A 25,364-nucleotide genomic window follows, 5' to 3' on the forward strand; every position below is an offset into this window, starting at 1 on the left:
CTACGCATCTTTGGACACTGAGGGGCAATTTAGCATGTTTAATCCACCTAAACTGCACATTTTTGCACTGTGGGAGGAAATTAGAGCACCCGGAGGAAACCCACACAGACACGGGGAGAAGGTGCAAACTCCACACAGATGGTCGCCCAAGGCTGGATAAATGATGCTGCATTTATATAGCACCATTTACATGATCAGGACGTCCAACGTGCTTTACAGCTGTTAAGTACTTCTAATGTGTAGTCACTGTCTAATGTAGAAAAATGCAGCAGCCCATTTAGACACAGCAAGCTCCCATTAACAGCAAAGAATTCATAGAATCCTACAGTGCGGACGGAGGTCATTCGGCCCATCAAGTCTGCACCAACCACAATCCCCACCCAGGACCTATCTCCATTTACCCCAGCTAGTCCCCCTGACACTTAGGGGCAATTTAGCATGGCCAATCCACCTAACCTGCACATCTTTGGATTATGGGAGGAAACCGGAGCACCCGGAGGAAATCCACGCAGACACGGGGAGAACGTGCAAACTCCACACAGACAGTGACCCAGGCCGGGAATCGAACCCCGGTCACTGGCTCTGTGAGGCAGCAGTGCTGACCACTGTGCCACTGTGTTGCCACGGTGAAATGAAATAATAACCAGAAAATCAGTTTTAGTGAGGTTCGTTGAGGGATCAGAATTGATCAGGGCACCAGGGATAACTTCCCTGTTCTTCTTTGAAATAGTGCTGTGGGATATTTTGCATCCACAACGGAGGGAAAAAGGGACCTCGATTTAATAGCTGATCTGAATGATAGTACGAACCTCAGTCCTTCATCGAAGTGTTAGGCTGGTCCTTCCTGCTGATGGGGTCTTCAGATCCTGCTGAAGATGATTGCACCTCCCTCAACACCCGTCCCCCCCCCCCGTCCCCCATCACCATGGCAGGTTTGGGTGAGCCATGCAAAATGCCACGGGAAAACATGCATGGAGGGGGAGGGGGGATGACAGAAATCTGGCCTTCGATTCCATTACCTGCCGAAGTTTCTGGAGTGGGACGTCTGACTCAGAGTCAATTACGTTTCCACCCAGCCAAAGTTGATGCCAAGTCTCCACATAAACCATCACAAAAAGGGGCGTCCACTTTCGCGCTATTGGGAAATCCCATTGACAGCAGCAGAACCAACAGCGTGCCGCCCACTGCCGTGAGAAACACACCACCGGGAGGCCACACAATCCCGCCGTAGGTTTTTCGGCAGGAGACTTGATGCTGTCTGCAGCCTAAATGCTAAAAGTCACATGACTTGTGGCAGCCATCTTAACAGTTTGTTCATGGCTAATTTTTAAAAGTAATGTCCGAAAGGTTTTTATAAAATTGGCATGCTGTTACTGGGCAGCATGACACTAATTAAAATCTTAATTAAGCAGCAGGCCAAACACACCATTGTAGAAATAGAAAAAAGAGATGCGTCAATCAAACAGGAGCTGACAGATAAAAATACAGATGGTATTTGTTTCTCTCCCTTGACAGAGTTCCTATTCACTGAAGACTAATAGAATCCAATCTCTGTCCAAGCTTCAATACACGAATTGTTTTTTCTGGCTTTTTTTGTGCGCCTGAATGGCATCTTTTTGATCTGATAGAAACCATTGCCAGAGAGAGAAGCTCCCGGGAGGTACACCTGTACTCGAGTTTGCCATTTTGCTGAGCGGAGTTACTGAGATAATCAGACTAGTTGTGTGGAACACATCTTGCCATTTGTCAGTCGGAATTGGTACTTGTTCAAACCTCTGGAATGTGCACGCAACACAATGTACTTTCAGTCAATGATTCCTACTGAAGATGACAGCACATAATACTGAGATCCAACCAGCGTTATATAAGACCATTATGGGGAGGTGATGGCCTAGTGATATTATGACTAGACTATTAATCTTGCAACTCAGCTAATGTCCTGGGGACCCAGGTTCGAATCCCACCATGGCAGATGGTGGAATTTGAATTCAATAAAATAAAAATCTGGAATTAAGAATCTACTGACAACCATGAAACCATTGTCGATTGTCAGAAAAACCCATCTGGGTCACTAATGTCCTTTTGGGAAGGAAATCTGCTGTCCTTACCTGGTCTGGCCTACATGTGACTCCAGAGTCACAGCAATGTGGTTGATTCTCAACTGCCCTCAGACAACTAGGGATGGGCAATAAATGCTGGCCAGCCAGCAACGTCGCAGTTTAAAGTTTATTTATTAGTCACATGTAGGTTTATAATTAACACTGCAATGAAGTTACTGTGAAAATACCCTAGTCGTCATACTCTGGCACCTGTTGGGGTACACTGAGAGAGAATTTAGCATGGCCAATCCACCTAACAACACATCTTTCAGAATGTAGGAAGAAACCTGGGCACCCGGAGGAAACCCATGCAGATGCGGAGAGAACGTGCAGACTGCGCACAGACAGTGACCCAAGCCGGGAATTGAACCCATGTCCCTGGTGCTGTGAGGCAGCAGCGCTAATCATTGTGCCACCGTGCCGCCCATGCCATATGTCCTAAGAATGATGTTTTTTAAATTACAAAGAGGGGGAGGAGTAGTCATACCATCAACCTGCTCCATTGTTCTTTATTTTTTAATAGTACACAGATGCAGAGGCGAGGTCAGCATTTGCTATCCATTTCTAATTCTCCTCAGACTGAGTTGCTTGCTGGACCATTTCGGAGGGCAGTAAAGCATCAGCCACATTGCTGTGAGTCTGGAGTCACATATAGGTCAGACCAGGAAATGATGGCAGATTTCCTTCCTTAAAGCACATTAGTGAAGCAATTGGGTTTTTACAGCAATCGATGGTCATTTCTATAATCACCATTATAATTCCATATGATCATAGCCGATCTTCCATTTCAACCTCATTATTCTGGAGATTAAATCTTTAATTAGCCAACTCCTGCGCCACGGCCACTTCCAGATTCCCAATTCGTGGCTGAGGCCAAGAACAGGATTATAACCTAACCAGGAATATCCAGCCCTCTGGCCTTTGCTTTCACTTTGTGGAGCTGTATTTTCACATATATCTGAGGCTATGTGCTGTCAAGCTGACAAAACATATGGAATCTACAAATTCTCATCCCTTTGACCCGTGACAAAAAACAGTAGCAGAAAAGAAAGACCTGTCTCCTCTGAGCACATTTCATAAACACATGGTGGCACAGTGGCACAATGGTTAGCACTATTGCCTCACAGCGCCAGGGTTCGATTCCCAGTTTGGGTCTCTGTCTGTGTGGAATTTGCACGTTCTCCCCGTGTCTGTGTGGGTTTCCTCCGGGTGTTCCAGTTTCCTCCCACACTCCAAAGGTGTGCGGATTAGGTGGATTGGCCATGCTAAATTGCCCCTTAGTGTCAGGGGGATTAGCTAGGGTAAATGCATGGAGTTGTGGGGGTGGAGCCTGGGTGGGATTGTGGTCAGTGCAGGCTTGATGGGCCGAATGGCCTCCTTCTGCACTGTAGGGATTCTATGATTCTATAATCCCTTGTTTTCTATAGTGGCTAAGAATCTATTGTCCTTGGGAGGCAGTGGTGCAGTGGTATTGTCACTGGGCTAGTAATCCAGAGACCCAGAGTAATGCTCTGGGGACCCGAGTGTGAATCCCACCACAGCAGATTTTGTTGATTGTCTGAAAGGAAATCTGACATCTTTACCTGGTCTGGCCTATGTGTGACTCCAGACCCACAGTAATGTGGTTGACTCTTAACTGTCCTCAGGGATGGGCAATAAATGTTGGCCCAGGCAGCGATGCCCACATCCCATGAACAAAAAAAAACATTTGAATGCATGGGCATTCATTACACTCTGGCAGAGAGAATTCTAATTTGCATCCTTCCAAAGGATGAAATTCCTCCTCATCCCAGCCCTGGATTGAGTCAAAAACTAACTAATATTTCCATGGAGCTTTTTGATGTCCTCAGATGTCTCAAAATGCTTCATATTCAGTGCCGCGTTTGTACATGCAAAAACAAATCCCACACAAACAATAATTGAGAAATAGCCTCTTGATCTGTTTTTGGCAATGTGGTGTGAGGGAGGAATGTTGGCCAAGTCTCTGTTGGAGGTCCTTTTGATCCACATTCAGGTGAGGTAGGATTTAATGCATCATCTGAAGAAGGTATTGTTGAAGCCACGTGCTCTCATTAAGGACGGCACTGAACACGTCGAGACACTTTTGTTGGGTATGTGCGGAGGTGCTGAAGTCCTTCGAAAGGTTAGCCATGGCACAAATTAATTCCTGCCTCCCAGACTGCGTGGATCTACTACAGTTTGTCTATCGCGCAACAGGTCCACAGCAGACGCCATCTCCCTGGCCCTACACTCAACCCTGGAACACCTAAACAACAAAGACACCTATGTCAGACTCCTCTTCATAGAGTACAGCACAACCTTTAACACCATTATTCCTACAAGACTCATCACCAAACTTCGTGGCCTGGAGCTTGGCTCCTCCCTCTGCAATTGGATCCTAGACTTCCTAACCCACAGGCCGCAGTCAGTAAGGATAGGCATCAACAACTCCTCTACGATCATCCTCAACACCAGTGCCCTGCAAGGCTGTGTCCTCAGCCCCTTACGATCCTCCTTCTACACCTATGACTGTGTGGCCAAATTCCCCTCCAACTCCATTTTCAAGGTTTTGGCAATGTGGTGTGAGGGAGACACAGTTCAGGAAAGAGATGGAGAATTTGGTGAACTGGTACGATGACAATAATCTCTCCCTCAATGTCAAAAAAACGAAGAAGATAGTCATCAATTTCAGGAAGCGTAGTGGAGGACATGCTCCTGTCTACATTAATGGGAAAAAAGTAGAAATGGTCAAGAGCTTCAAGTCTTTAGGTGTCCCGATCACCAACAACATGTCCTGGTCCTCCCATGCCGACACTGTAGTTAAGAAAGCCCACCAACACCTCTACTTTCTCAGAAGACTAAGGAAATTTGGCATGTCTGCTACAACTCTCAACAACTTCTACAGATGCACCATAGAAAGCATTCTTTCTGGTTGTATCACAACTTGGTACGGCTCCTGCTCTGTCTAAGACCGCAAGTAACTACAAAGGATCGTGAACGAAGCCCAGTCCACTCTTGAAACCAGCTTCCAATCCATTGACTCTGTTTACACTTCCTGCTGCCTCGAAAAAGCAGCCAGCATAATCAAGGACCCCATGCACACTGACATTCTCTCTTCCACCTTCTTCCGTCGGGAAAAAGATACGAAAGCCTGAGGTCACGTACCAACCGACTCAAGAACAGCTTCTTCCCTGCTGCTGTCAGACTTTTGAATGGACTTACCTTGCATTAAGTTGTTCTTTCTCTGCACCCTAGCTATGACTGTAACACTACATTCTGCACCCTCTCCTTTCCTTCTCTATGAACGGTATGCTTTGTCTGTATAGCGTGCAAGAAACAATACTTCTCACTGTATGTTAATACATGTGACAATAATAAATCAAATCAAATCAAATCAGGTGGTGTCGAGGCTTCTGAGGGGGTTTGAAGTACTTTCACCCAATCCTTCCAGCACCTCCTGCCCTGCAGATGGCAGCGTCTGCAAATTGTAATCAACTATCTCAGAACCCATTGAACTGGAGTGGAAACAAGTCACCCTCGATCCCAAGGCACTGCATAAGACGAATATGGTGAAATTACCCATCAAAACCGACAGTCCCCGGCAGATCATGAGAAAAAGGGAACCCCGGGCGGTAAGGATTTGATCTTAAGGTAAAGTCTTTCACACCTGAGAAAGAACGAGTTGGAACTTGAGAAAGTTACACCTGGATTGATTTCTATACAATAAGGGGACAGGAGGGAGGGAGAAAATGAATAATGAATGAATAAACTACGACATGTAGAAATTCAATCGAGTTACTGAATCACATCAAACATTTCAGATCATTCCATAACACAATCGGGAGACGAAAATAGATTACAGCTCCTTATGTTTTAATCAGATCTCGATGTCCTTGATTCGAGCATAAAACATGCAATTATGCTCATATCACAGCATCTATATTCCAGTGCTCATTTAATGGCTGGTGTCACCTTTATTATCTCTTGATATGTCATCTCTCACCATCTGTTCTCTGAACAAGCAAGGAAGATTAAGCAGGGTACAGAATCACAGATGATGGATTTTCGGTTCCCCATGTCATCGACTGGGAGTTTTTGAGTTGTGGTTTGGGTAGGTACTGCTCAATGGCCCGGGGTGGAAAGAAAGCACGAGGTCCCTGGAAAGGGGTAGGTGCTTGGTGAGTTGTGTCCCATATATAACTGCCGGTGCAGGTTTATGTTTGCGACTAATGCTTTGTTCACTGACAGTAAATGAATCTGTCCATTTAGAAACATAGAAACATAGAAGATAGGAGCAGGAGGAGGCCATTTGGCCCTTCGAGCCTGCTCCACCATTCATTACGATCATGGCTGATCATCCAACTCAATAGCCTAATCCTGCTTTCTCCCCTTAACCTTTGAACCCATTTGCCCCAAGTGCCATATCTTGCCGCCTCTTGAATACATTCAATGTTTTGGCATCAACTACTTCCTGTGGTAATGAATTCCACAGGCTCACCACTCTTTGGGTGAAGAAATGTCTCCTCATCTCCATCCTAAATGGTCTACCCTGAATCCTCAGGCTGTGGAAATGGTCTTAGCTGCCACAGCACTTAGGCAGGCTATGGACAAGTTAAAGATGTACCTTGGCGAGCCCATTACATAAGTCAGATGTGTCCCAATTATGCAGTTCTGCCAACAGAACATAAAATAAATTCATACTGTTGGGCAACAATGACCCCTGCCCTGCCCAAGACTGCAAGAAACTACAAAGGGTTTTGAATGTAGCCCAGTCCATCAGGCAAACCAACTTCCCATCCCATCTGTCTACACTTCCCGCTGCCTCGGCAAAGCAGCCAGCATAATCAAGGACCCCACGCACCCCGGACATTCTCTTTTCCATCTTCTTCCATCGGGAAAAAGGTACAAAAGTCTGAAACCATGTAGCAACAAGAACAGCTTCTTCCCTGCTACCATCAGACTTTTGAATGGACCTACCTCACACTAAGTTGATCTTTCTCTGCACCCTAGCTTTGACTGTTACACTATATTCTGCACCCACTCCTTTCCTTCTCCCCTATGTACTCTATGAACGGTATGTTTTGTCTGTATAACAGGCAAGAAACAATACTTTTCTCTGTAGACTAATACATGTGACAATAACAAATCCAACCAAAATCAAATTGACATTTAGGGAAAGCACAAAAACCTCAATTTTTATAGTTATTACATTCTTCAGGAGGATCATACTCCACTTCAGACAAGTAATCAGTCTAAGCAGGGTTGCTGCTGTGTTTTTAAAAATTCATTTGTGAGAAATAGGTGTCGCTGGCTGGGCTCGCGTTTATTGCTCATCCCTAATTGTCCGAGGGCAGTTGAGAGTCAACCATATTGCTGTGGCTTTGGAGTCACATGTAGGTCAGACCAGGTAAGGACGGCAGATTTCCTCCCCTAAAGGACATTAGTGAACCAGATGAGTTTTTCCGACAATCGACAATGGTTTCATGGTCATCAGTAGATTCTTCATTCCAGATATTTTTTATTGAATTAAAATTCCACCACCTGCCGTGGTGGGATTCGAACCCAGGTCCCCAGAACATTCGCTGAGTTTCTGGATTAATAGTCCAGCGATAATACAACTAGGCCAGCGCCTCCCCTTAAGGGAAGTAAGTAAACATAACCTCCAGGTTATGACCAACAAGATCCCACAAATATAATGATGTTAATCGGTTTTCCTCTTTGGCTATGGTTAGGGGTGCAATATTATCCGAGACATCCACCCCACCGTCGCCCCTTCTGACAAAATTCACCCCCGCTCCTCCATCCCTGCAAGCCACCTCACTGTTTAGCTTTCCGAGCAATCTTTAGCGTTGACCTTGAGGGACCCCAGTTTAGTGTCTAATCCAAAGGATGGCACTTTGACAACTAAAGAGGCAAAACTGTTTTAGTGCTGCGCTCAAGTGTCAGCCTAGATCATATATGTGACCGTAAAACAAGCATAATGGCAGTTTGAGGCCTGGAAATGGAGCTAAAAGTAAGGATGTCATTGTCAACATTGGGCCAATGTAGTGAAGCTATTAAAACATCTGGTGAAATGCCCAGATCTTTTATTACAGTTGAATATACATCCACAGAGGTGATGAATTCACTTGTCACATCACACTGAGTGTCGATTCTGATTGGTTTGCTATATTGAGATGCTATATGAAAGTAAAGGGGAAAAAAACTGATACGCATTTATGTAGCACCTTTCATAACCCCGGGGATGTCTCAAAGTACTTTACAACCCACAATGTACTTTTGAAGTTCGCTCACTGTTGTAACAAAGCTGAATTTGTCGCACAGGATGGGCCCAAATAACAATGTGATAACAACCGGAAAAGGTCACCTAAGTCGCACATTGTGCAGGGCGGGAAGAGGTCAGAGATGCCATAGAATCATACAATCCCTACAGTGCAGAAAGAGACCATTCGGCCCATCGGGTCAGCACCGACCACAATCCTGCCCAGGTCCTATCGCCGTAATCCCACATACTTACCCTGCTAATCCCTCGAACCTACCTGGGACATTAAGGGGCAATTTAGCATGGCCAATGCACAATGCCACAGTTTGTAAGCATGGACGGGGGCAGTGGGGGGGGGACAGGAATGTAAAAGGGTAGGTGTGTGATAGGGTGGGAGGCAGGGGTGATGAAATGATAAGTGGTACAATAGCACAAGGCAAAATGAGAAAGTGATGGGATAAGGGATGCAAGACGTATCTGGAACAAGCGTAACTGGAAAAATCAGAATTGGCAGCAATAGATGCTGCACCCAAAAAGAATGGCTTGGGGCAGGCAGGGCGGGGGCAGGGCGGGGCGGGTGGTGGGGAGGGGTGGGGTCAGAAGTGATGAACTGAGATTGTTAAACTTACTGTCAAACCCAGAAAGTTGTAAAGTGCCGAATTGCAAGATGATGTTCTTGTCCTTGAGTTTTGCATTGGAACAGAGACGAAGGAGAGAGAGGGTCAGAGGTAAGGTGGGATGGAGAATTAGAGGGTGGAACCCTGTGCCCACCCACGTGACAGGTTTGGTGGCAGGCAGCAACCCCACCACCTTCCCGCCTCCCATGAAGGTCCGTGGATGGTCTCCTCACCCCTCTGCTAAATGAGGCCCTCTTATTGCTGGATGCTTTAGTCTGGGGCTCCCAAGGAGGCTAACTCATACAAAGGCACTGAATGCCTGATTGAGAGACTTGGCATTGGGAAGGAAGGGGGCCTGCTGTGAGCCACCCCCTATCCTTGCTTTCCCACCTCGTTAGTTCCACCCTTCGACCACCCCGCTTTCCACTGTCACTCAGCTGTGCTTGTGCCCCTCCTGATCCGAGACCTTTGGTGAGCACAGAACTGGCAGTGGCACTGCTGGGGATAGAAGAGCTGCCGGCCTCTGATTGGCTGGGAACTTTCGGCAGACGGGATTTCCACTCACCCTCCCCAGCCAGGGTCCTTAACCCTCGGCGGAGGCCCACCACTTGCCAGTTAAGTGCCTAAGTGGCACAAGGTGCAGCAGCCTTCTTGAGAAAATGTGATGTATAGGGTCTGCCAGCTATCCTGAAAGATCTCACCGAAGGTGACAGGTGACTGGAAGCTCAGGGGTACATGTGTGAACTGACCAGGGGCATCCTGCAAAGACATCACACGATTTGTATGGGCGACATGGTGGCACAGTGGTTAGCACAGCTGCCTCACAGCATCAGGGACCCGGGTTCAATTCCGGCCTTGGGTGACTGTGTGGAGTTTGCACATTCTCCCGGTCTGCGTGGGTTTCCTCCGGGTGCTCTGATTTCCTCTCACAGTCCAAAGATGTGTGGGTTAGGTGGATTGGCCAAGCTAAACTGCCCCTTAGTGTCAGGGGGACTAGCAGGGTGAATATGCGGAGTTATGGGAATAGGGCCTGGGTGAGATTGTGGTCGGTGCGGACTCGATGGGCCAAATGGACTCCTTCTGCACCATAGGGATTCTATGACTTCTATTGTATATAAAATGTAGATTTTTTTTTATACATTCGTGGGACATGGGCGTCACTGGCTAGCCAGCATTTATTGCTCATCTTTAGTTGCCCGAGTGCAAATGAGAATCACCTACATTGCTGTGGCTCTGGAGTTACATGTAGGCCAGACCAGGTAAGGACGGCAGATTTCCTTCCCTAAAGGACATTAAAGTTTACTTATTAGTGTCGCAAGCAGTGTCATTAACACTGCAATGAAGTTACTGTGAAAATCCCCTAGTCGCCAACTCCGGCACCTGTTCAGGTACACTGAGGGAGAATTTAGCATGGCCAATGCACCTAACCAGCACATCTTTCAGACTGTGCGAGGAAACTCGAGCACCTGGAGGAAACCCATGCAGACACGGGGAGAACATGCAAACTGCGCACAGACAGTGACCCAAGCTGGGAATCGAACTCGGGTCCCTGACGCTGTGAGGCAGCAGTGCCACCATGAACTAGGCGGATTTTTTCCGACAATCGACAAGGTTTTCGTGGTCATCAGTAGATTCGGAATTCCAGTTATTTTTTTTATTGAATTCAAATTCCACCACCTGCCATGGCAGGATTCGAACCCCAGTCTCCAGAGCATTAGCTGAGTTTCTGGGTTAATAGTCAAGTGATAATACCGCTAGGCCATCGCCTCCCCTTTAATATATTAATAAAATATTACATATTTTGTGTGCAATACATAAATATATTGGTGCCATACTCTCTGTCCTCACTTGCAGTGTTAATAGACCATGAACTGCCAGAAAATTCCAGCCATTATCTTTACATCAGAGTAGTCTATAGTTATAAAATTAGATTACACATTATTAAGAGTTTCTTTGTGCAAAAGGTGATGAATATTTGAAGTAGTAGAAGTGAAGTGTTTGGGATGTTTGACAGACAGACATTGGTACTGGAATGATGGAGCTATATCACTGCACTAAATGTTATTTTATTGTCCCTGATGTTCAAAGTCACCTTCTGATAAATGGCGTTTACGACAAAGAGATCGGAGATGGAAATGAAATATTATTCTGTCCTGCGCTGATATTCTCACTGTCCTCTGTCACAGGGAACTCGGGAGAATCTGGTAAACTGGTGCAACAACAATAATCTCTCCCTCAATGTCAACAAAATGAAAGAGATAGTCATCGACTTCAGGAAGCGTCGTGGAGAACATGTCCCTGTCTAAATCAACGGGGACGAAGTAGAAATGGTCAAGACCTTCAAGAGTTTTAGGTGTCCAGATCACTAGCAACCTGTCTTAGTCCCCCCATGCCGACACTATAGTTGAGAAAGCCCACCAACACTTCTACTTTCTCAGAAGACTAAGGAAATTTGGCATGTCTGCTGTGAGCCTCACCAACTTTTACAGATGCACCATAAAAAGCATTCTTTCTGGTTGTACCACATCTTGGTGTGGCTCCTGTTCTGCCCAAGACCGCAAGAAACTACAAAGGGTCTTGAACGATGCGCAGTCCACCACTCAAACCAGCCTCCCATCCATTGACTCTGTCTACACATCATGCTGCCTTGGAAAAGCAGCCAGCATAATTAAGGACCCCACGTACCCCGGACATTTTCTCTTCCACCCTCTTCCGTCGGGAAAAAGATACAAAAGTCTGAAGTCACGTACCAACTGACTGAAGAACAGCTTCTTCCCTGCCGCCATCAGACTTTTGAATGGACCTATCTCGCATTAAGTTGATCTTTCTCTACACCCTAGCTATGACTGTAACACTACATTCTGCACTCTCTCCTTTCCTTCTCTATGAATGGTATGCTTTGTCTGCATAGCGCGCAGGAAAAAATACTTTTCACTGTATGCTAATACATGTGACAATAATAAATCAAATCAAATCAAATCAGCTGGATGAAATCAGAAAGTTGGACAATTTGTCACTGTTGGTTTGAGATGGAGAGAATACCAAACTTAAATAGCTTCATGTGATTTGCTCCAGTTGTGTTTGATTTTGATTTTGAGAGAGCAGAAATTCCAGCCTTGAGGAAGTTTTCCTTTGCATGAAGATATAACAGTGAATCTCGCTTAAACCATTTGGAAAATACACTGAGAGGCAATAACTTGATCTCAGAAATAAACCAGTGAAACCAGATAGACTGAAAGAAATATCCGGGCAACGCTTTTTTAAAATAAAAGGATAGATTGGGGTGGCACAGTGGTTAGCACTGCTGCCTCACAGCGCCAGGACCCGGGTTCAATTCCAGCCTCAGGTCATTGTCTGTGCGGAGTCTGCACGTTCTCCCCGTGTCTGCGGGTTTCCTCCGGGTGCTCCGATTTCCTCCCACAATCCGAAAGACGTGCTGGTTAGGTGCATTGGCCACTCTAAATTCTCCCTCAGTGTACCCGAACAGGTGCTGGAGTGTGGCGGCTAGGGGATTTTCACAGTAACTTCATTGCAGTGTTAATGTAAGCCGACTTGTGACACTAATAACTAAACTTTAAGCCAACCGAGAGATTTTGGGACAGTACAGGGCAGTTTAATATGGCCAATAAACCAATCAATAGTATACAATCAACTGGATAGATACATTTAAAGGTAAGTTAGATAAAGAGTTAAGGGAGAAATGGATAGAAGATTATGGTGATATGGTTAGTTGAAGATAGGTGGATGGAGACTTGCTGGAGAACAAACACCAGCATAAATTTGATGGGCCGAGTGGCCTGTTTCCATAGAAATCAATGTAATTTGCCATCCTAAAGTTAAAATGAGATCTGATGTGTGAAAATCTATCACTCGTGGGAGACCTGATAGAGGTCTACAAAATTATGGGCGGCACGGTAGCACAGTGGTTAGCACTGCTGCTTCACAGCTCCAGGGTCCCGGGTTCGATTCCTGGCTCGGGTCACTGTCTGTGTGGAGTTTGCACATTCTCCTCGTGTCTGCGTGGGTTTCCTCCGGGTGCTCCGGTTTCCTCCCACAGTCCAAAGATGTGCGGGTTAGGTTGATTGGCCAGGTTAGAAAATTGCCCCTTAGAGTCCTGGGATGTGTAGGTTAGAGGGATTAGCGGGTAAAATATGTGGGGGTAGGGCCTGGGTGGGATTGTGGTCGGTGCAGACTCGATGGGCCGAATGGCCTCCTTCTGCACTGTAGGGTTTCTATGATTTCTATGATTGACAGGTTGGATAATCAGAGGATTTTCCCAGGGTGAAAGTTTCAATTACAAAGGGGACACAGGTTCAAGATGAGGGGGGGAATGTTTAAGGGAGATGTGCGGGGGAAGTTTTTCACTCAGAGAGTGGTGAGTGCCTGGAACGCGCTGCCAGAGGAGGTGGTGGAAGCAGGCACATTAGCAACATTTAAGAGGCATCTGGATGGGGAGGGAATAGAGGGATACGGACCGAGAAAGGGCAGAGGTTTTTTTAAAATTTAGTTTGGGCATCTTGATTGGCACAGGCTTGGAGGGCTGAAGGGCCTGTTCCTGTGCTGTACTTCTCTTTGTTCTTTGTTTTGAAAAGTAAGAGAGAGGTTTATAAACACATAGGTCTTGTGGCTAAAAGGCAGTGATCAGATAGGTTCTATTAAATGTTTCCCTTTTGCTGCATTGAAGGTTGACCTCAGTCTTAAGGCAAGAGTCAATGAGTTTTAAAGTTTAGTTTATTCATTAGTGTCACAAGTAGGCTTACATTAACACTGCAATGAAGTTACTGTGAAAATCCCCTAGTCGCCACACTCCAGCGCCTGTTCAGGTACACTGAGGGAGAATTTAGCACATCCAATGCACCTAACCAGCACGTCTTGGAATATATTGTACAATTCTGGTCGCCACAGTACCAGTAGGATGTGGAGACTTTGGAGAGGGTACAGAAAAGATTTACCAGGATGTTGCCTGGTATGAAGGGCATTAGCTATGAGGAGAGGTTGGAGAAACTTGGTTTGTTCTTACTGGAACGACGGAGGTTGAGGGGCAACCTGATAGAAGTCTACAAGATTATGAGAAGCATGGACAGAGTGGATAGTCAGAAGCTTTTTCCCAGGGTGGAAGAGTCAATTACTAGGGTGCATATGTTTAAAGTGCGAGGGGCAAGGTTTAAAGAAGATGTACGAGGCAAGTTTTTTACACGGAGGGTGGTGGGTGCCTGGAACTCGCTGCCGGGGGAGGTAGTGGAAGCAGATACGATAGTGACTTTTAAGGGGCGTCTTGACAAATGCATGAATAAGGTGGGAATGGAGGGATATGATCTCCGGAAGGGTAGGGGGTTTTAGTTCAGTCGGTGCATGGTCAGTGCAGGCTTGGAGGGCCGAATGGCCTGTTTCTGCGCTGTAATTTTTTTTGTTCTTTGTCTTTCGGGCTGTGGGAGGAAACCGGAGCACCCGGAGGAAACCCACACAGGCACGGGGAGAACGTGCGGGCTCCACACAGACAGTGAACCAAGCTGGGAATTGAATCCGGGTCCCTGGCACTGTGAGGCAGCAGTGATAACCACTGTGCCGCCTTGCCACTCTATGCTCTATGGTATGGAAAGATGAACAGTCCTTGTAAAATGCCTCATCACAAGGGATTTAAATCATTGAGGTTTAAAAAGATCCAAAGCTAAACACAGCCAAACAAGAAACTTGTCTGTCGCTGCTCCTAATGAGGTAAATACAAAAGGTTTGGAAGGGTGATATGGGCTCTCATGTTCTTGGCTCCTCCTCTGTGGACGAGTTTCATCCTCATTCCAAAGCAGCTGCCAGATATCCTGGCTATGCTGAATAAACCTCTCTCTGGTAGACGTGGGGTTAATACTTGTTCAAGCTGCGACTGATACTCCCAGGCAAAACTTGCTCGAAGGATCTGCTAAGATTGACATTGCCTGACATGGTTCATAGACACAAGTCATTAATACATGGTTCCAGATGAATGACTTTATATTCTAGATAAACATGTTTTGTTTCACGTTTTATTTTCCTATTGCCTGCAATGAATTACGAATTTGATTTCAGAATTCAATATCATCTGCGGCTTCTTTCAAGTTGATAGGGCAGATCAAGACCCATTAGTAAAGCTTGCCCTTCAAGCTGCAACCTGAAACCTTTTGCATTGCAAGATGCTCAAGGGACTAACTGATACTAAGGGTCATGGAACAGTTGGCATCTTAGTGAATGATGGGACCAACCGTTTATTTTATTCCCTTAATTCAGGGAATGTAAGGATCGGGAAAGGATCAAAGAAACATAATGGAATAGGTGAACAGGGTGAGTTGGAGCCAAGTCAGGTACAGGAAGAGAAATGAAGAAAGAGGCATTGCTGAAAAGAGAGACAGGTCGCTGAAGCTTTTCACCTTGTACTCATCAGGACCAGCACAAGAACACCAAATTTCAAACCACCGCCATAATTTATACTAAAGGAGAAAAGGGTATTGACTGGTTAGCAAGTCGACTCTGATTAGCCAAGGCATCTCCATAGAGATAACAATGTTGGATCTATAGGCTCCCCATGTTCCTGAACCTTGTGCATTATCCAGCAGCTAGAGATTGGGGAACAGATGCTGGCCTTACAAACAATTTTCACATTCCATGAATGAATAAAAAAAATAATATTTTGTCCTGATTTAATTTTTTTAAGTATTCAATTGTGGGACATGGGCGTTGCTGGCTGGCCAGCATTTATTGCCCACCCCTAGTTGTCCTTGAAAAGGTGGTGGTGAGCTCCCTTCTTGAATAGTTATGTTCCAAATTGAATGCAGAAGAAAGAAGAACTTGCATTTATGTAGCACCTTCAATGAGCGTTTTTTTACCTTTTGCCCTTTCTTCAAGGATCTCTTTTCTTGCCAACCCTGTATTGGCTTTGTAAGCTCAGCTGGGCCTTTTATTTGCTGCCGCAATTAGCCATGGTGTTGTTGGGTCCAGATGGGGGTTGATTATTGCTGCTCGGTTCTAGTTTCTTGAAACCATTTTTCTTTATTTACTGCAAATATTTCCACAATTTTAAACATATTTTACCATTGGAGGTGGGCATTGCTTGCTAGGTCCACATAGAGTCATAGAGGTTTACAGCATGGAAACAGTCCCTTCGGCCCAACTTGTCCATGCCGCCCTTTTCTTTTAAAACCCCGAAGCTAACCCCAATTGCCCACATTTGGCCCATATCCCTCTATACCCATCGTACCCATGTAACTGTCTAAATGCTTTTTAAAAGACAAAATTGTACCCGCCTCCACTACTACCTCTGGCAGCTTGTTCCAGACACTCACCACCCTCTGTGTGAAAAAATTGCCCCTCTGGACACTTTTGTATCTCTCCCCTCTCACCTTAAACCTATGCCCTCTAGTTTTAGACTCCCCTACCTTTGGGAAAAGATATTGACTATCTAGCTGATCTGTGCCCCTCATTATTTTATAGACCTCTATAAGGTCACCCCTCAGCCTCCTACATAATTGTCCATCCATAATTGCCCCTGAGAAACTGGTGGTGAACTGCCTTCTTGTAGTCCACATGGTGTAGGTACACCCACAATGCTGTTAGGGAGGGAAATCCGAGATTTTCCCCAGCGACAGTGAAGGAATGGCAATATATTTCCAATTCAGCTTGATGAGTGACTTGGAGGGGTACCTCCAGATGGTGGTGTTCCCATGTGTCTGCTGCCCTTATCCTTGCAGGTGGTAGTGGTCATGAGTTTGGAAGATGCTGTCCAAGGAGCCTTGGTGAGTTGCTGCAGTGCATCTTGTAGATGGTACACACTGCTGCCACTGTGCATTGATGGTGAGGGGAGTGAATGTTTGTGGATGGGATGCCAATCAAGCGGGCTGCTTTGTTTTGGATTGTGTTAAGTATTCCATCATGCTCCAAACTTGTGTCTTGTAGATGGTGGACATGCAATGGGAATCAGGAGATGAGTGAGTTACTCACCGCAGAATTCCTAGCCTCTGATCTTTGAACCTCTACATAATGTTGGAACTTCCCTCCAAATCTGGCTTAATTCTCAGTCATGTGATCTGACATCATTATCACACTTGGGGCGGCATGGTGGCACAGTGGTTAGCACTGCTGCCTCATAGCTCCAGGGGCACTGGCCTTGGGTCTCTGTCTTTGTGGAGTTTGCACCTTCTCCTCATGTCTGCATGGGTTTCCTCCGGGTGCCCCGGTTTCTTCCAACAGTCCAAAGATGTGAGGGTTAGGTTGATTGCTGAATTGGCCCTCATTTCAGGAGATTAGCAGGGTAAATGTGTGGGGTTGCGGGAATAGGGCCTGGGTGGGATTGTGGTTGGTGCAGACTTGATGGGCTGAATGTGCTCCTTTTGCACTGTAGGGATTCTATGATTACCATAATGTATGCTTCTGATGTAAGCCCTTTGCTCTTTAGTCATGGTCATTCAAGGTTGAATAAAGAGTTAAGCAAACGACTTGGAACATCTTGAAGCTCATGATGAGTTCTTGCCAGCTTTTTTGAGGTCATAGTTAACCGTTAATTGATTACGCAGAATTGATTTGGTTCCAAGCGCTGGTTATGTGCTAAACCTGAGGGAACAGCAAAGTGCTTACTGGGAGCAATAGATCACACTGTAAAATACTCAGATTAAACAAGACTTAAGCCTCATTTGAAGGAGATAAAACAAACAAATGTTGTTGCTTCGCTTGGGAGAAAGTCACCATTGTTTGATTTTCTCCTCAGTGAGTTAACCCCATGTTTGCTAACCGCAGGAAGAGCACACATTCTCATTGCTGATAAACCAGGAAGTTGCTTCCAATTCTGCTCAGAGATTCAAGCTGCAGTGACTGCTGAACAACGGATGTTGAGGGGCGACCTGATAGAAGTCTACAAGATTATGAGGGGCATGGACAGAGTGGATAGTCAGAAGCTTTTTCCCAGGGTGGAAGAGTCAATTACTAGGGGCACAGGTTTAAGGTGCAAGGGGCAAGGTTTAATGGAGAAGTATGAGGCAAATGTTTTACACAGAGGGTGGTGGGTGCCTTGAACTCGCTGCCGGGGGAGGTAGTGGATGCAGATACAATAGTGACTTTTAAGGGGCATCTTGACAAATACATGAATAGAATGGGAATGGAGGGATATGGTCCCCGGAAGGTTAGGGGGTTTTAGTTCAGTTGGGCAGCATGGTCAGTGCAGGCCTGGAGGGCCGAAGGGCCTGTTCCTGTGCTGTAATTTTCTTTGTTCTTTGATGTTAAACCTTTTCCTTTATGGGGAGGGTGATATTGAGACCACATCGATGGTGTGTGAAATCACTGATGTAAAATTCGGCAAGGATTGGAAAATGTGAATCTCGCCGGTGAGATTGCAATTTCCAATTTTCAGCCCCCTCACTGGCGGAGAAATGTGACAAACACCACGGAAGGTCAGGAACCTCATTTGAATACATTGCAATCTTATTAGCGAGCGCTCACCCTGGGACCTCCCCCCCCCCTCACTGAACATTCACTGGGTGCTGGAGTGACATCCTGTGTAAAAACGTCAGCCTAGCGACCTCACCTCCCAAGGGGGTATTGGAGGTGAGCGCTCAGGTCACCCTTACTCTCGTGGTGTCAGCCGCAGAGGGGGCAATGGAGAGGACGCAGGTGACCCAGATACGTTCAACACGGGGTTGGGAGCAGGGGGTTCAGGATCGCCATGCCGGTGGCCTTAGCTTCCTTTTGTATCTGGGTGCCTCTAGGTTTAGACAGCTCTGGTGGCTGGCATGCGGGCATCGCTACCTGTCTCCTCCGTGCTGCGCTTGTGTTGATTTAAGGCGGCACGGCAGCACAGTGGTTGGCACTGCTGTCTCACAGTGCCAGGGACCTGGGTTTGATTCCCGGTTTGGGTCACTGTCTGTGTGGAGTTTGCACGTTCTCCCCGTGTCTGCGTGGGTTTCCTCTGGGTGATCCGGTTTCCTCCCACAGTCTGAAAGATGTGCGGGTTAAGTTGATTGGCCAAGCTAATTTGACTCTTAGTATCCCAGGATGTGTAGGTTAGAGGAATTAGCGGGAATAAATGTGTGGGGTTACGGGGATAGAGCCTGGGTGGGATTGTGGCCAATGCAGACTCAATGGGCTGAATGGCCTCCTTCTGCACTGGTGGACTCTATGGAGTACAGCTGTGATATTCTCCTTATCCAGCAGTGCAACTCCCCATCCCTTTTACATCCCCCTCTATCCCACCTGAAACATCTGTATCCTGGAATGTTAAACTGCCAATCCTGTCCTTCCCTTAGCCCAGTCTCTGTAATAGCAACAACATCATAGTTCCTCGTACTAATCCAAGCTCTAAGTTCATCTGCCTTACCTGTTACACTTCTTTCATTGAAACAAATGCACTTCAGACCGCCAGACCCTCTCTGATTAGCAATCCCACCCTGCCTGCTGTTTCTCTGGGTCTTACTGGCCCTACTCTCTAGAACATAGAACATAGAACATTACAGCGCAGTACAGGCCCTTCGGCCCTCGATGTTGCGCCAACCTGTGAAACGAATCTAAAGCCCCTCTAACCTACACTATTCCAATATCATCCATATGTTTATCCAATGACCATTTAAATGCCCTTAATGTTGGCGAGTCCACTACTGCTGCAGGCAGGGCATTCCACGCCCTTACTACTCTCTGAGTGAAGAACCTACCTCTAACATCTGTCCTATATCTATCACCCCTCAATTTAAAGCTATGTCCCCTCGTGCTAGCTATCACCATCCGAGGAAAAAGGCTCTCACTATCCACCCTGTCTAATCCTCTGATCATCTTTTATGCCTCTATTAAGTCACCTCTTAACCTTCTTCTCTCTAACGAAAACAACCTCAAGTCCCTCAGCCTTTCCTCATAAGACTTTCCCACCATACCAGGCAACATCCTGGTAAATCTCCTCTGCACCCTTTCCAATGCTTCCACATCCTTTCTATAATGCGGCGACCAGAACTGTACGCAATACTCCAAGTGCGGCCGCACCAGAGTTTTGTACAGCTGCAACATGACCTCCTGGCTCCGAAACTCAATCCCTCTACCAATAAAAGCTAACACTCCGTACGCCTTCTTAACAACCCTATCAACCTGGGTGCCAACTTTCAGGGATCTATGCACATGGACACCGAGATCTCTCTGTTCATCCACACTACCAAGTTTCTTACCATTAGCCCAGTACTCTGTATTCCTGTTACTCCTTCCAAAGTGAATCACCTCACACTTTTCCACACTGAACTCCATTTGCCACCTCTCAGCCCAGCTCTGCAGCTTATCTATGTCCCTCTGTAACCTGCAACAACCTTCCGCACTGTCCACAACTCCACCAACTTTAGTGTCATCCGCAAATTTACTAACCCATCCTTCTACGCCCTCATCCAGGTCATTTATAAAAATGACAAACAGCAGTGGCCCCAAAACAGATCCTTGCGGTACACCACTAGTAACTGAACTCCAGGATGAACATTTCCCATCAACCACCACTCTCTGTCTTCTTACAGCTAGCCAATTCCTGATCCAAACCGCTAAATCACCCTCAATCCCATGCCTCCGTATCTCCTGCAATAGCTTACCGTGGGGAACCTTATCAAACGCTTTACTGAAATCCATATACACCACATCAACTGCTTTACCCTCATCCACCTCTTTGGCCATCTCTCTGGTTCCCCTTCAGCTAATTCACCTTTGCTTTGGTTCCCACCCCCTGCCAAACTAGTTTAAATCCTCCCGTGTGACACTAGCAAACCTCCCGGCCAGAATATTTGTGCCCCTCCAGTTTAGATGCAGCCCATCCTCCTTGTACAGGTCCCACCTGCCCTGGAAGAGACCCAATGGTCCAGATATCTGAAAGCCTCCCTCCTACACCAGCTGTTTAGCCACGTGTTGAGCTGCACTATCTTCCTATTCCTGGCCTCACTTGCACGTGGCACAGGGAGTAATCCTGAGATTACAACCCTCGAGGTCCTGCTTTTTAACTTTCTACCTAACTCCCTAAACTGCTGCTGCAGGACCTCATCACTCCTCCTACCTATGTCGTTAGTATCAATATGTACCACGACCTCTGGCTGTTCACCCTCTCCCTTCAGAGTGCTTTCTGTTCGTTCAGAGACATCCTGGACCCTGGCACCAGGGAGGCAACAGACGTCCACAGAAATGCCTACCTGTACCCCGAACTATAGAGTCCCCTATAACTATTGCTCTAGTCCTCTTTGTCCCTCCCAGCTTAACAACAGAGCCAGCCGTGGTACCACTGCTTTGGCTGCTGCTGGTATCCCCTGATAGCCCGTCTCCCCCAACAGTATCCAAAACGGTATACTTGTTAGAGAGATTCTATGATAATGCAGCGTCCTGGAGTTTTTAATAATCCCTTGAGATTGCTGCGTGGGGCTTGAGTTGGGGATGATTGACAGGTCAGGTGTTGCCTGGGGTTAGTTTTATTCCGCAGAGAAATGTGTGCAGGTTAGGTGGATTGGCCATAGAAAATTGCCCCTTAGTATCAGGGGAATTAACAGGGTAAATAAGTGGGGTTACGGGGATGGGATTGTTGTCGGTGCAGGCATGATGGGCTGAATGGCCTCCTTCTGCACTGTGGAGATTCTATGATAACCTCTTACTCTGAGGAGGTGGCTTCTTACTCTGAAATTATGCCCCCTGGTCCTAGACACTCCCACAAGGGTAAACAATCTCTCAGCATCTACCCTGTCAAGCCCCTTGAGAATCCTATATGTCTTAATAAAGTCGCCAATCATTCTTCTAAACTTCAATGAGTACAGGTTCAACCTACTCAACCACTCCCCATAAGAAAGTCCCTCCATAAAGGGAGGAATTTACCGAACCAAACCACGTAGGTGGAGTTAGCATTAAAGTTTATTTATCAGTGTCACAAGTAGGCTTACATTGACACTGCAATGAAGTTACCGTGAAAATCCCCCAATCGCCACATTCCAGCACCTGTTCGGGTACACTGAGGGAGAATTTAGCACGGCCAATGCACCTAACCAGCCTGTCTTTCGAACTGTGGGAGGAAACTGGAGCACCTGGAGGAAACTCACGCAGACACGGGGAGAACGTGCAAACTCCGCACAGACAGTGACCCAAGGCTGGGAATCGAACCCGGGTCCCTGGCGCTGTGAGGCAGCAGTGCTAATCACTGTGCCACCCTGCCGTTACCTAATTTAGCAGAAGAAGCTTGGGGGGCTGAAGGGCTTGTGCATACTCCTTCATTCTATGGTAGCTTTGATGGTAGCAAAAACAATATAAAGTTGCTCATTGTGTTGGTGTCAATGGTGCTATTAATATAAATGGGTTTGACTGGCATCTCCATCTCTCCTCAGATGCTTTCATAAAATAGATAAAAGGAAGATTTGTATTTATATCGTACTTTTCAGAACCACCGAATGTCTCAAAGCACTTTACAACCAGTGAAGTTTTTCTAAAGCATAGTCACTGTTACAATGTAGGAGGTGCAGCAACCAGTTTGCACACAGCAAGATCCCACAAACAGCAATGTGATAATAATCAGACATAGAAACAGAGAAACAATGAAACTAGAAGCAGGAGTAGACCATTCGGCCCTTCGAGCCTGCTCCGCCATTCATTTTGATCATGTCTGAACACTGAATTCAATATCCTGATTCCCATCTTCCCCTCATATCCCTGGATTCCTTTAGCCCCAAGAGCTATATCTAATTTCTTCTTGAAATCAGACAACACTTTGGCCTCAACTACATTCTGTGGGAGTGAGTTCCACACATTGGGTGAAGAAATTTCTCCTCACCTCAATCCTAAAATGTTTACCCCTGATACTCAAACTATGACCCCTAGTTCTGGACTCATCCACCATCAGGAACATTCTTTCTGAATCTACGTTTCCTGACATTGATTGAATGCTAAATATTGGCCAAGAAACCTGGATAACTGCCCTGCTCTTCTTCGAAATACTGCAATGGGATCTTTCACATCCACCTGGGATCTTTCACATCCACCTGACAGGGTAGCCTGCCATTGAACCTCTTGTCCACAGAGCCAGTGCCTCTGATCACGCAACATTTCTGCAGCTCTGCAGAGGAGGGCCAGCCTTGATTCCTATGCTCCAGTGCAGCATTCTGGGATTGCTGGAGTGTGACTTGAACCCAGAATGTCACGACTCAGATCCAAGAACGCAACCGACTGCGATCTGAGCGGCAACTCACTCGAGGTGGAGATGGTCAAAATAAGAAGGTCCTGGAGGCGTACCATCGGTGCTGTCTGAGACAGATCCTCCGCATCAGCTGGGAGGACAGGTGTACCAACATCTGCACTCCTGAAGGAGTCAAGAGCACAAGCATCGAGGCCATGCTCATCTGGAACTAACTCCACTGGCCCGCCATGTGCTTAGGATGTTAATGTCCCAACAAATCTTCCTCACCTAGCTCAAGGAAGGCTCTTGAACAAGAGAAGGACAAAGGAAGCGCTTCAAAGACACCCTGAAGGCTCATCTCAATGAATGCCTGGGAGACACTTTGTTCAGAAGAGACCTACTTGGAAGAACCTTCTTATTGAAGGGACACAATTCTTTGAGGGCATCCAATGGCAAAACGCAGCCTGAAAAAGGAGCCTGAAAGGAATCCCAGCAATCTAGGGCCCAATTTTACCAACACGTTGCGCCCATTTTCAGGCATGAAAACTTGGTAAAGTTGGGCGTGAGGCAAGTAGCGCGATCCGCGTCCACCCCCACGCCAGTTTCTCCCTTTACCAAGGCCTGAAAATGGCCACGATCGGGACTGTGCCCATTTGCATGCATTTAAATTGACTTACTGGGCTGCACGTCCAACTTTATCGGCACCTCCCTCTTTATAACTGCGTTCACCCATCCAGAATCGGCGTGAAACAGACATGCTCCATATAAGTCCGAATCGGGCGCTCCAGTTAGTGAGGAGATAAGTGCCTAGTGTCTGACGGCTCTCTGCTTGAGATCAGTGTGGGGTGGAGGAAATGGGTCCGCTGTCACTCTGCCTGAGGTGAGTGATGGGGAAGGGGGAGGGGCCCATGATCGGTCTGGATGGCGGAGCGGGTGGGGGGATAAAAGGGTCAGTAATGTTGTGGGGGTGGGGCAATGTCTGTGGGGGCCAGGGGGAGGCATTATCCGGCCTGGGAGCGATGTGGCAGGGGAGCAGCATTCTATTATTTTCTTTTCTGCGCATGCGCAGTTGGAGGCGCCAATCGGAGCTGCAGGATTTTGGGCGCGTTAAGCCCCACCCACAGGCTTCTGCAGCGTGATTCTGGAATCGCTGATATTTTTACAGGCAGAGTGTGTATGGGAGCTCCTGAGAACGGGTCTAAAAGTCGAATCTGAAACACTCCCAGTTTCAAGTCTGCCCAGCACTTAAAATGTATATGGTAAAATAGGGCCCCTAGAGTCCAAGGACCGATCCCGGGTCCACCTGCCAAGCGTGCGGACAAAGATAGAGCTCTAGGATCGGCCACGCAAGGACCCACAATACCCATGACCAGTGACACAGAGTTTCTTTGGTTGCAATCATACTCATTAGGAAGTGAATAACTGGAGAAGAAGAAGAAGACTATTCTGGTCGAGAGAGCAGTGAATAAAGCATACAACATCCTGGCCTTTATCAATAGGGGGACAGAGAACAAAAGCAAAAGCAAAAGAAGTCTCACCTGATGAAGGAGCAGCGCTCTGAAAGCTCGTGATTCCAAATAAACCTGTTGGACTTTAACCAAAAGTGTTGTGAGACTTCCTACTGTGCCCACCCCAATCCAACGCCGGCATCTCCACATCAAGACTATTCTGATGGATGATTAGACACTTTGGACAAATATAACGTCTACAGCAAAAGAGATTGCTGTCCCATCCAGCTGATCGAAGAAACCAAATTCAGCCAAACATGTTTCCTTGGCATGTGGAGCTATTGCATTGTATTAGGAAGTTGAGCATCCAATTCTCATGACATAGGGCTTACCTCCTCCGAGAAAGTAGCGTATCTAATTGAGCAGCTCACCAGAAATGTCACAAAGCCAGCTGTCCTTTTAGATTTCCTCTGTGAAGCCCACGCAGAATTATCAATCAAACCTCAATAAAGCGTTTCCAAAAGCAAAAGCAGGTGTCATGTGAGACATTTCAGAGTTACATTCTCCCTTCTTTCTGCTGGTTAGTTCCCTGATTAACCAACTAAATGCCAAGGCACAAGACAACTCTGGCAATCCAGTTCATCGGCCAGACTGTGATTAAATGCTTAATTTTGTGTTGCCATGAAATTAATGTTAAATGTGTGTTCTCATTCCAGGAAGGGAGTTAATCCCCCCATTGTCATATCAATGTATAATGGAAAGACAAGGTTAATGGTTGAGGGTGCAGATTAATCTGAAAAGAAGTCGCTATCATTATAACCTTAC

This window comes from Mustelus asterias, chromosome 10 (assembly GCF_964213995.1).
Source record: "Mustelus asterias chromosome 10, sMusAst1.hap1.1, whole genome shotgun sequence".
Lineage (NCBI taxonomy): Eukaryota > Metazoa > Chordata > Chondrichthyes > Carcharhiniformes > Triakidae > Mustelus > Mustelus asterias.